At 36.5% G+C, this 10,366-nt stretch overlaps 1 pseudogene across 1 annotated transcript; it reads right to left on the bottom strand.

Moving 5' to 3' along the window:
* Window positions 1-1,320: 1,320 nt before the first annotated feature.
* On the bottom strand, window positions 1,321-6,362 carry LOC308551740 (RNA transcription, translation and transport factor protein-like; annotated as a pseudogene). The gene is made up of 4 exons: window positions 6,284-6,362; window positions 2,608-2,675; window positions 1,886-2,130; window positions 1,321-1,679 (listed from the first exon to the last, which is right to left on the bottom strand). The product of its transcript is annotated as an RNA transcription, translation and transport factor protein-like (transcript).
* Between the last annotated feature and the right edge of the window lie 4,004 nt (window positions 6,363-10,366).

Here is a 10,366-nt window from a genome sequence, read left to right as displayed (position 1 = left end):
AATGCTAAACTTTTAGAAGAAAATATAAGAGAACAGTTCTGTGTCTTTAAGGATGTAATAGATTTCTTGAACAAAACACAAAAAACCACTAACCATAAGAAAAGACTGAGGAATTAGACTACTTTAACACCGAGAACTTCTGTCAAGAGACCATTTAAAAATGAAAAAACAAGCTACAAACTTAGAGCAAACTTTTATAATATATACAGCCAAAAGAGGATTGATTCCTAACCAGATATATGAAGAATTTCTACAAGTTAAAAATAAAACAAATGTAAAAATGGTCAAAGGCCATGCACAGTTATTTGCAGAAGAAATACTGACGGCCAATAAGCCTATGAGAAGATGTTAAACTTCATTAGTGATCAAGGAAAAGCAAATTAAGACCAAGATGAAATAATATTTCATGCCTATGGCAAAAAATAGGACATCTGATATACCAAATGTTGAAGAGGATGTGAATAAACAGGAACTCCTAGACATTTCTGCTGTGGTTAAGTACAATTACTTTGGGAAACAAGTTAGCATAATTTTGTATTTGTATACTTCACAATTCAGCAATTCCACTCCTTGCTCTGTTTTCTTGCACATGTGTACCAGGATTCAAAAATAGAAATGTTCATATAAGTACTGTTTATAACAGCAAATATTTGTGGCAACCCAAATATTCAGGGTTTACAGAGAGAGAGGGGTGGAATAGATAGGTGTAAATGATTAATAATGTTCTATTACTTGAGTTAGGTGGTAAATTCATAGGTATTATTATGAATTTTAATATATGTATCTTATATACAGTTTTATGTATCAAAAAGTATATTTAAAAAGATGAAAGATTGAATCTGAGCCATACATCTCTGGTAGTGTAGTGGTTAGAACTTAGTTCTCGCCTTGCTGTGACCCCTGGTTCAATTCCCCGTCAGAGTTTAACCTAAACCTTGTTTACTGTCCCCACCCTGGTATGAAAAAATTAAGTGTGAGGAATGATCTAATTCATTTTTCAATATATACATGGTTATGGTTTTACTTAAAAATATTGAAGTATTTGATTGTTTATACCTTTACGTTGAAACAGCCATGTGTGCAACAGCATGGTGGTAGTTTGTGATATTTTCAGCTCCAATACCATGAGTGATCAGTGGTTTTTTTCCCCCATTTTCCCAAACTTTATTAAAGAAAAAGCAACTACAGTAAATCTCTATAAATAGTCAATTTTCTGGAATTCTTCCCTTGAAAAGGTGACATTTGTTTTCCAAATATATGCCAGAGCATAAACGGTTCCCAATTGTACTAGGTAGCTGAGAGGCTGAAATCCTAAAATGTTCATTTTCCAACTTTCCCCAGTTTGTAGTCTGTCTTTGGATTGGCAATGATTGCCTGAACAGCTACTATGGCTTCATTCATTTTTGTCTGTAGCTCTCTGAGCTCTTCTATATACAGCAATCACAGAATTTGAGCAGCTTTATTAAGAACTGCATCTCCTGTGTCAAAACCAAGAATATGCTTGTCTAAAGCAACAGGCATTCTCTCTTTTGTTTGATTTATTTTAGCAGCTGCATCCTGTGTCAGGAGCTCCTGGACCAAACTGTGAATTGTTTTAAACATTACCAGGTAATCATCATGACACTTAACCTGAAAGTTAGCCAAAGCATTACACCAGCCTTAAAATCAAAATTATTTACCTCCAACTCTGGCAAGTGTGGCTCAGTTGGTTGAGCTTTGTCCCATGCACTGAGAGGGTGCCAGTTACAGGCTAGAGCCCCAGTAGGGGGGCATGCAGGAGGCAGTCCATCAATGGTTCTCTCTCATTAATGTTTCTCTCTCTCCCTCTCCTTTTCATTCTCTTTAAAAATCAATAAAAACACATATATTTTTAAAAATCATTTACCTCCAAAATGATAAAAACTCTGCATTTTTAGCTGCATTGTCAGCATTTTTTTATTATGAGGTACCAAGTCCTTGTATTTTTCAGCATTATCTCCATATTCAAGACTAACAGCTAAACCAAAAAAACCAGTGTTCTCTGAGATACATCTCAAAGAATTTAAGCCAGTCACTGCTGCGGATGTTTCTTAAATTACTTTTGTCTTCAATCTTGTAGTGTCTGATTTTCTGGTCTTCAAGCCAAACAATAAAGAAGAAGGAAAAAAATATATATATATATGAACAATAAAATGGCAATAAATACATATCTATCAACAATTGAATATAAAAAACAATATAAACAAACAAGCAGAACAGAAACAGACTCATAGATATACAGAACATTTTGATGGTTGCCAGATGGGAGAGATGATGGGTGAAAAGGTGAAGGGATTAAGAAGTACAAATTGGTTGTTACAGAATAGTCATGAGGATGTAAAATGCAGCATAGGGAATATAGACAATTATATTGTAATAACTATGTATGGTGTCAGATGGGTACAGGATTTATTGGGATCACTTAATAAGTTATATAATGTCTAATCACTGGGTTGTACACCTGAAACTAATATAATATTGGATGTCAACTGTCATTGAAAAATAAAAAATGATTTAAAAATAAATAATAAATAAATAAATAAATAAATAAATAAATAAATAAATAAATAAATAAATAAATAAATAAATAAATTCTGTTTCATCTTTGCAGTTGAAGCCGTCAGGATTGTGGTGGTGGTCAAGGATGGTCAAGGATGGTCAGGCTGCACCAGAACATGGTCCAGGCTGCTTGCTCTGATCTCCTGGGATTTGGCCCAGAGATAAGAGGCGAGGCGGTGTGGCAGGACAGTGACAGGACCTGATCAGTGTTATTTGTGGTATTTTCAACTGAAATATCACCACTGGTCAGTGTTGTGGTTTTTCCAAAATGGTAAATAATTCTTGGTAAAATTTCAAACAAGTCATAGCTCAGTTTTCTCTCAATTTATGTGGTAGCTACATTCTTGGAAACTCAATACATATTGAAACCCTTTTAAAGTTCTGTTGTATTTACACTTAACATAGTGTTAGGTTCTGGACTCAGATAATTATAATCAGGTTTTGCACCCACTAGACTACCCAGCAGAATACAGGGTGGGAGAAAAGTAGGTTTACAGTTATAAGTACACAAAACACAGAATTTATTCTTATATTATTACTTATTAATTATTTTCCATATGAACAACTGTAAACCTACTTTTGCCCCACCCTGTATTTGAAGGCCTCATGGGACAATTCTTTGTTGTGTGGGAATACTGTAAGCCTTACTGAAGTTGAGCTTCCTTAAGCCTCACTCATATTAATAATGTCTCCTAATCATTGTGACAACCAAAAATGCCCCTACTGATTTCTCAGTTGCTCCCTAGGAAGAAGAGTATCACCAGAACCACTGCCCTAATGGAAAGGGATGAGAGTGGGTAACTATCAGCTTTCCAGTGATTTGGGCTCTTCTATCATTAAGTCAATTGGCTCATCAGAGATTTCACACCTGGCCACTGAGGGTTGACATGAAAGAGAAAGAGGGGTTGGGGAGGAGGAAATAGTTTTGGTTTGAAAAGATAAAGTGGGCAGAGTCCAGAGGCAGAAGAAAGCAGAAAAGGCAGAGAAGCCTCAATGCCAGGTCCTCAAATTGGGAGTTATTCAAGACAGTGTGCTGTGAATCTTCAATCTAACACTGTAAAACTCCTCCATGAGGAGTCTACCTATCAGGACCACTTTAAGACCCAAGGAGACCTTGGGACACCTAATAGCATGGAAGGGAAGAATCTGTACCTGTGCTTGAAGTGGGGTTGGGAGGATTGGATCTAAAACTTGAGAATACTCCAATCTAGGTCAGTGAAAAATGGACCTCGCAGTTACACAACTTTATTAAATGTGTGAGGATGTTGTACCCTAAGCAAAAGGGGCAATGAAGTCAACATGTGGCTTTTCTGGCAATGCCCACAAATGACATTAGTAAGGACTCCACCAGTTGTACTTCCCCTTTACTGATATTTGCATAGAAGTCCCAGCTGTTCACTGACCTCAGCTTTAAGGTAGGGGCAAGAGTGAAGAAGGAAACAGGCTTAACAGATATGCAATTGAGCCAAAGGATAAGGTGGCTCAGAATAATTTAGCAGGACAAATAAAGCACTTGATACAGGTGCCGTGCCAGGAGTCAAGGACCGGAGATTGGGTTCAGTTGCGGAAACTGGGCATCCTGAGTCTGTCTAAGATAGCCAAGCATTGGAAAGGCACACTGTGTGGTAGGGAACAACAAGAATAACTGCCAATATATAAAGTCTAGCCTGGGGGCAGCCAGGAATGGGGGGAAACAGATATTGTAATAATCATCTGCCCATTAGGCAGCTGAAAGGGAGAGGCCTGATAAATACACTGAGGCCACACTTACTGGCTCACAAGAAATAACTTATAAAAGTTACATTAAAAGAAGAAATATGAATATCTCTTGCAAACCAGATTGGAGAAGTGTTGTCAAGAAGGAAATTAATCCTTGTAGAATCCACAGTCTAGAGTGGAAATCTTCCTTACCACACATCAAAGTGCATTTAACCCCACCACTCACAGAATCACAAGATAATGAGTTGACATATTGTTTGGAGGGGCAGGTTGCAGAGTAATGCATAAGGTTTTATATAAAATATTTTATCTACCGTAGGAAAACAACAACACATGAACACATACACACTTGTAAAAATATAGAGAAAAGTATGAAAGGATATACACCAAACTGTTAACACTGGCTACTTTAGGGGGTTTGATCGGCGATGGGGGTGGATAAAGTGATCTATATATTTCTTTACATATCACTTGTTAAACTATCATATGATAATTTTTTTTAAATTAAATCTGGTAGAAAGACTTGTACTCTCTCCTCCTCTCAGCAGATTCAGCAGAAATTGGTCAGAGGAGGAAATTCATTGACATTCAGCAAACACGGGAGACAGAAGAGACATGGAACATGATCACTTCTGTAGGGAGGGGTGGAGCATGTTTCTGGAAAAGGGGAAACAAAGGCATGGGGGGAAAAAAGGCTAAAAGGGAGAAGACTTATAGGAGGTATAAAGAAAGGGGGCAAATCTGTGAAGGATGACAATCCACTGGAGTCCTGGAGAGCTTCTACATGTGATGCACCCAAGAACCAAAGCAGTGAGGCCTTGTGCCTTTCTAAAGGAATGAGGTAGCTAGGCTATGGGCACAATGCTTATCCTCACCTTCAACTTGGTGTGGCTTTGGATCAATCACCTGAGCCTGAAAACTGCTTAAACTTTCTTCAGAGTCCAAGGTATATGGTATACTTTAGAGAAAGGCAAAATGTGGTAGCAGAACAGGTAGTCAAAGAGAGAAACAGCTGCCTTACTCCCTCAATGGATATCCACAGCACTTTTGTGAACTATGCGGTAGCAAGGGGTACCTACCTGCAAAAGACTATGGGCAACAAGGTTTCAAGGATAATCCACCCATGGATGACAATCCAGCTGGAGAGACAGTAAGGTTCATTTCCCCTTACCAATGGTTTCCCACACCGATGGTTGCTAAAGACTCACCTTGAGGGTCAGAAAATAGAAGGGACAACCACTGACATGCAACTGCATTCCAAAGCAGACCAGATCCCTAAGTGCATTCTACATCATCAAAGAAAGAATGATCTGTTTTGGTATGGTTCCAATGTGTGTGTGTTTTAAAGTGTAGTTTAAAAAAATTAATAATGTCATGCATCAGTTCACTAGTTCTCCCCAAGTAAAGGGTACTTAGAATTATCTGAGGGTGGGAGGGAATGCTTTATAAAACCAGATACCCTGGTCCCCAGCCCTAGGTAAGAATTCCTGCCTTTACAAACTATTAATAGGAGTGTGTCATAGCACTCAGATGTCTAGGGACAGAAGTGAACAAATGAAAGGTGAGAACCACATTTTCTCAAAGTGTGGTTTCCAGACCAGCAGCATCGACATCAATTGGGAACTGAGTAGAAATGCAAATTATCATGTCCCACTCCAGACCTTACTGAATCAGAACCTCTGGGGATGGGACCCAGCAATCAGTTTTAACAAACCTTCCAGGGCATTCTGATGCATTCTCAAGTTTGAGAATCACTACTTTAGCCAAATCTAAAGCTTTTAAAAGTCATCACCCTCCTTGGCAGACCACCCACCTCTCACACCTCCCTGTAATAACTGAATCCATTGGACCACCTCCTTTTGTTTAACTATCTCATCCTTGGTTTCTCTAATTCCTCCTGTTTTTTATTTCTCCTTTAGTGTCTTCTTTGCCTCTTCCCTTTAAGCAAATGTGAATGTATGTCCAATGTTCAACCATCTGCCCTTACATCCTTCCTTCTCCATTCTTCTCTTGTCATTCACTCTCATGATTTCAATGATCATTTCTATGTTGATGCCGCATGACATCTAAGCCCTCTGACTGAATATCTACAGGCTAATATCAAACAATTTTCCACCAAGTGTATATACAGTCACTGCTTCAGATTCAACATACCCAAACTTCCCCACTCTCCATGGTAAGAAAGCTCATATTTACTTTGATGGCTCCTTCTCTCTTCTCACCTGATGCATCTAAACATCCCGTTTAATGTTTCTTCACAATGTCTCCTGGATATGTCACTCTCTAATCCTTTTCACTATCCAACTCTAAATTTTCAGCATCTCCCACCTGAATGATCTTCAAGATAGTTTTCAGTCTCCCCTCTTTCAATCCCTTCCAAACTGCCAAAGAGCTGTTCATAATAACATTGTTTGCACCATATTACCTCCCTGCTCAAAAACCTTTTGATAGTTTCTTATTATTCACTGCTTCAAATCTAAATTGCTGGTTAAGACCCAGCAGAATCTGGCCTTTTTCTTTGCACCCATCTATCCCTCATCTAGTGATCATGTTCATATTGTAGGTGTCATATTTTAGGAGGAAGCTAAATGTTAGCCATGACTATGGCAAGCACTGTCCCTGGACTATTCCTAATTTCTCTTAATCAGTTGGCTCTTATCCCCTGGATTGGAAAACCTGAGCCTTGCCCTTTGGTTTGATGGATTGGTGCAAATCTCGTCTCTGCCTTATTGGACTTGGCTCCCTACTTGACTCTTGGTTCTGCATACAGCTCTGGCTTTAACATCACTCTCCTACAGCTTAGGGGGAAAAAGTTTGCTCCACCAACATTGGTGATGAGGAACCCTTCCAGCTATGCAACTCATCCACTATCTCCCTGTTTTTCCCCATCAGAGGAGCTTCATGACCATTGCCTGTATATTAAACTTTCTATCTCAGTAAATCTGCTTACTCACTGAGCACCTCACACACACACACACACAAGTTTCTCATCCTCGTGGTGAGCTCTTTGTTTTTTTTATATTCTTTTAATATTCTATCAATCTTTCAAGACATCCTGTCCAGCCAGTCTGAAATCCCTGCACTCATAGGGTAGAATGGTTTGATACCAGTTAGCAGATCACAGTCTGAGGTTGGGTTTCCAGGGGCCACAAAGGCAGATATAACTTTTCAGGTTGTCCAAATCAGTAAGAGAAAGAGAATAGTAGGTCCATTCCAAGCCCAAGTCTTTGAAATGGAGAAAAATATCAAGAACTATTGAGACAAGATGCAAACATCCACTTCTAAGGACTAGAGCAGAGTCATATATAATATATTGACCTTTTAAATTAGGCTGTTAGATGTTGGAGGTAATAGCAGGCCAAAAAATGAAGAATTATCTTGGAACAAGGAGAGTGGTAGAATATTTGCCAAGAACAATATTAGACATTCAGGGATCAATTTATACGATGGCAGAAGCATGAGGGTGATATGTTGGTTTGAAGGTTGAAAGTTGAAACAGATACTAATTACACGTGCTTCCTGCCTTCCAGGTTATGGCATGGAACTTTTTTTTTCCTGCCCACTTTGAATTCTTCTCTGTAAGTTCTCTTGTACCTCCATTCTGTGTTTAATGATCAGTACCTTTTTTTATTCTGTCCCTCTCTCTAATTATCACTCTATTTTTTCAGAGCCTTAATAACTTTGTTGGATTTTATTATAAATTTAATGATAAATATAATTCACATGTAGTAGATTTAATTAGAGGATACAAAAGAAAAGTTACTGGAGATTAAAATAAAATTATTGCCCAATTTAAAACTTCAGTAGAGACATGGTCACTGCTGAAAACAATATTAGTTTTCCAGTGGATGGACTAGAGAAATAGCACACAATATTAGAGCAAAAGCACCGGGAAATTGAAATTATGATTGAAAATATAAGAGATATACTTATAAATATACTCTGAAAACCTAATATACAAGTAATAGATTTTAGGAATGAAAAAAAAAATGTATAAGTTATAAGCAGGAAATGATAGAAGAAAACTTCCCTGCACTTACAAATTCCACAGATAAGGGAGAAAAATTTTACAAACTTTCAGACAAAGTAGAGGGTTTTTTTTTGTTTGATTTTATCAAGAAGAAAGCAGACTAGGACTAAGGCTCTCATCTTCCTCAATGAAAGCAAGAGGATGATGGAATAATATCTATACACAACTGAGAGAAGAGGGATACCATTCAATAATTTTATGTTCATCCAAGGTGTCATTCATCTGGGCAAAAGACATTTTCAAACTCTCAAGGACTCAAAGAATTACTGAAGAAACTACCTAATCAAATTAAAATGAAATCAGATAAAGATTTCAAGATAAGTAAAGATTTAGGTCCCCAAGAAACAGTGGTTATAATATATAAAGCTAAATATAAAAACACCTTCCTACAGCTTAGGGGGAAAAAGTTTGTTCTACCAACATTGTTGGGTGGGACCCAGTAATTGGTTTTAACAAACCTTCCAGGGGATTCTGATGCATTCTCAAGTTTGAGAATCACTGCTCTAGCCACACATATATATATACACCAAGGAAAACTTCTTATCTGAACTACAGCAATTACTGCCTAATTGGTCTCCCCACATCTTATTAGTCCTTTGTAATCAATTCACTTTGCAGTAGTCATTAATTTTTATAAAACGTATAACAGAATGAGGGGAACATGCTTATTATTTAATGTTGATATATCTAAAGAGAAACAAAGATTAAATGATTGCTAAAAATAGAATGTAACTGCTAGCAAAACAGAGCTATATTTAGAGAACTCCTAAATTCCTTGGGGAGAGGGAAAGGGTAACTAAGGGATTTTTTAAAAACTTGATATATCTAGCAAAAGTAAAAAAAACACACAAACAAAACCAAACCAAGAAAAGGACAAGAAGTATAACAAACAAAACATGAGGGGAGGAATAAGATAAAATATATTTGTTGTCACAATAAGAGAGGTTGGGTTATATTATCCTTTCCTCAAAAAATGAAAGACTGCATCACACAAGTGCAAACATAATGCAGAAGTAGCAATATTAAAATCAGATAAAGTAAAATTCAAAGAGAAGTGAATTAAGCAGAGCAAAGATATGCTTTTGTATTGATAAAAGTCACATTCCACAGAGAATTTATGACATAAACCTTGTGCATTGAACAATGTAGCAATGAATACATAGGAAAAAACTAGAAACGCAAAAACAACTTAATAGAAAGCCATAGTACTATGGGAAAATTTATATACCTCTTTGACTATTTAACAAATAAAGGGGGCAAAAGTAAGCAATTATATAAAGAATCTAATACAATCAACAAATTCAACTTAATATAAAATTGAACCAGAAAATACACATTCTTAACATATATCCATAAAACACTTCTAAAAAACAAACATGTACTTGGCTACAGAGAAAGCCTAATAAATTCCAAAAGGTAGAAATTTAGAGCTGCATTCTTCAGCTAACATAAAACAAGAAATTAATAAAATAGATAATTCCCCAAAATTGAATATTTGGAAATGAAGAAATATTCTTCTGAACAGTCTCTGCATTGAACAGGAAATCAAAATGGAAGTTACAAATTATCTAGAGATTAATTAAAGAACACTTCATAAAATAAAATCTATGAGATGTGGCTAGAGTTAAACTTTGATGAAAATTTATAGCCTCAAATATTGTTTTTATTAGCATAAGGGTGAAAATAAATGAACTAAGAATTTAACTTAAATAATAGAGAAAAAAACAACACTAACTTAAAGAAAGTAGAAGGAAAGAATTAATAAAGATAGAAACTAAAATTAAAGAAATAAAAACTACTACTACCACCCAGCACACCCACCACATCCCCCACAGACACAGACACACAAAGGATAATGGATAAAACAAAAATCAAAAAGTCTATAAAATAAACCACCTCCTTCAGCACTCTAATTTTTTAAAAGAGAGGAAGATTAAAATGTACACTATTAGGAATGAAAAATGAGATATAACCCCTTAAATAAAACTTTGAATTAATTTTAAGACACAAATATAAGGAACTTTTCAACAACTTTGAAAA

This window comes from Miniopterus schreibersii, assembly GCF_964146895.1.
Source record: "Miniopterus schreibersii genome assembly, chromosome: X".
NCBI classification, from domain to species: Eukaryota; Metazoa; Chordata; class Mammalia; order Chiroptera; family Miniopteridae; genus Miniopterus; species Miniopterus schreibersii.
Note: the sequence above shows the minus strand (reverse complement) of the source record. Positions and strands in the feature narration are given on the sequence as shown.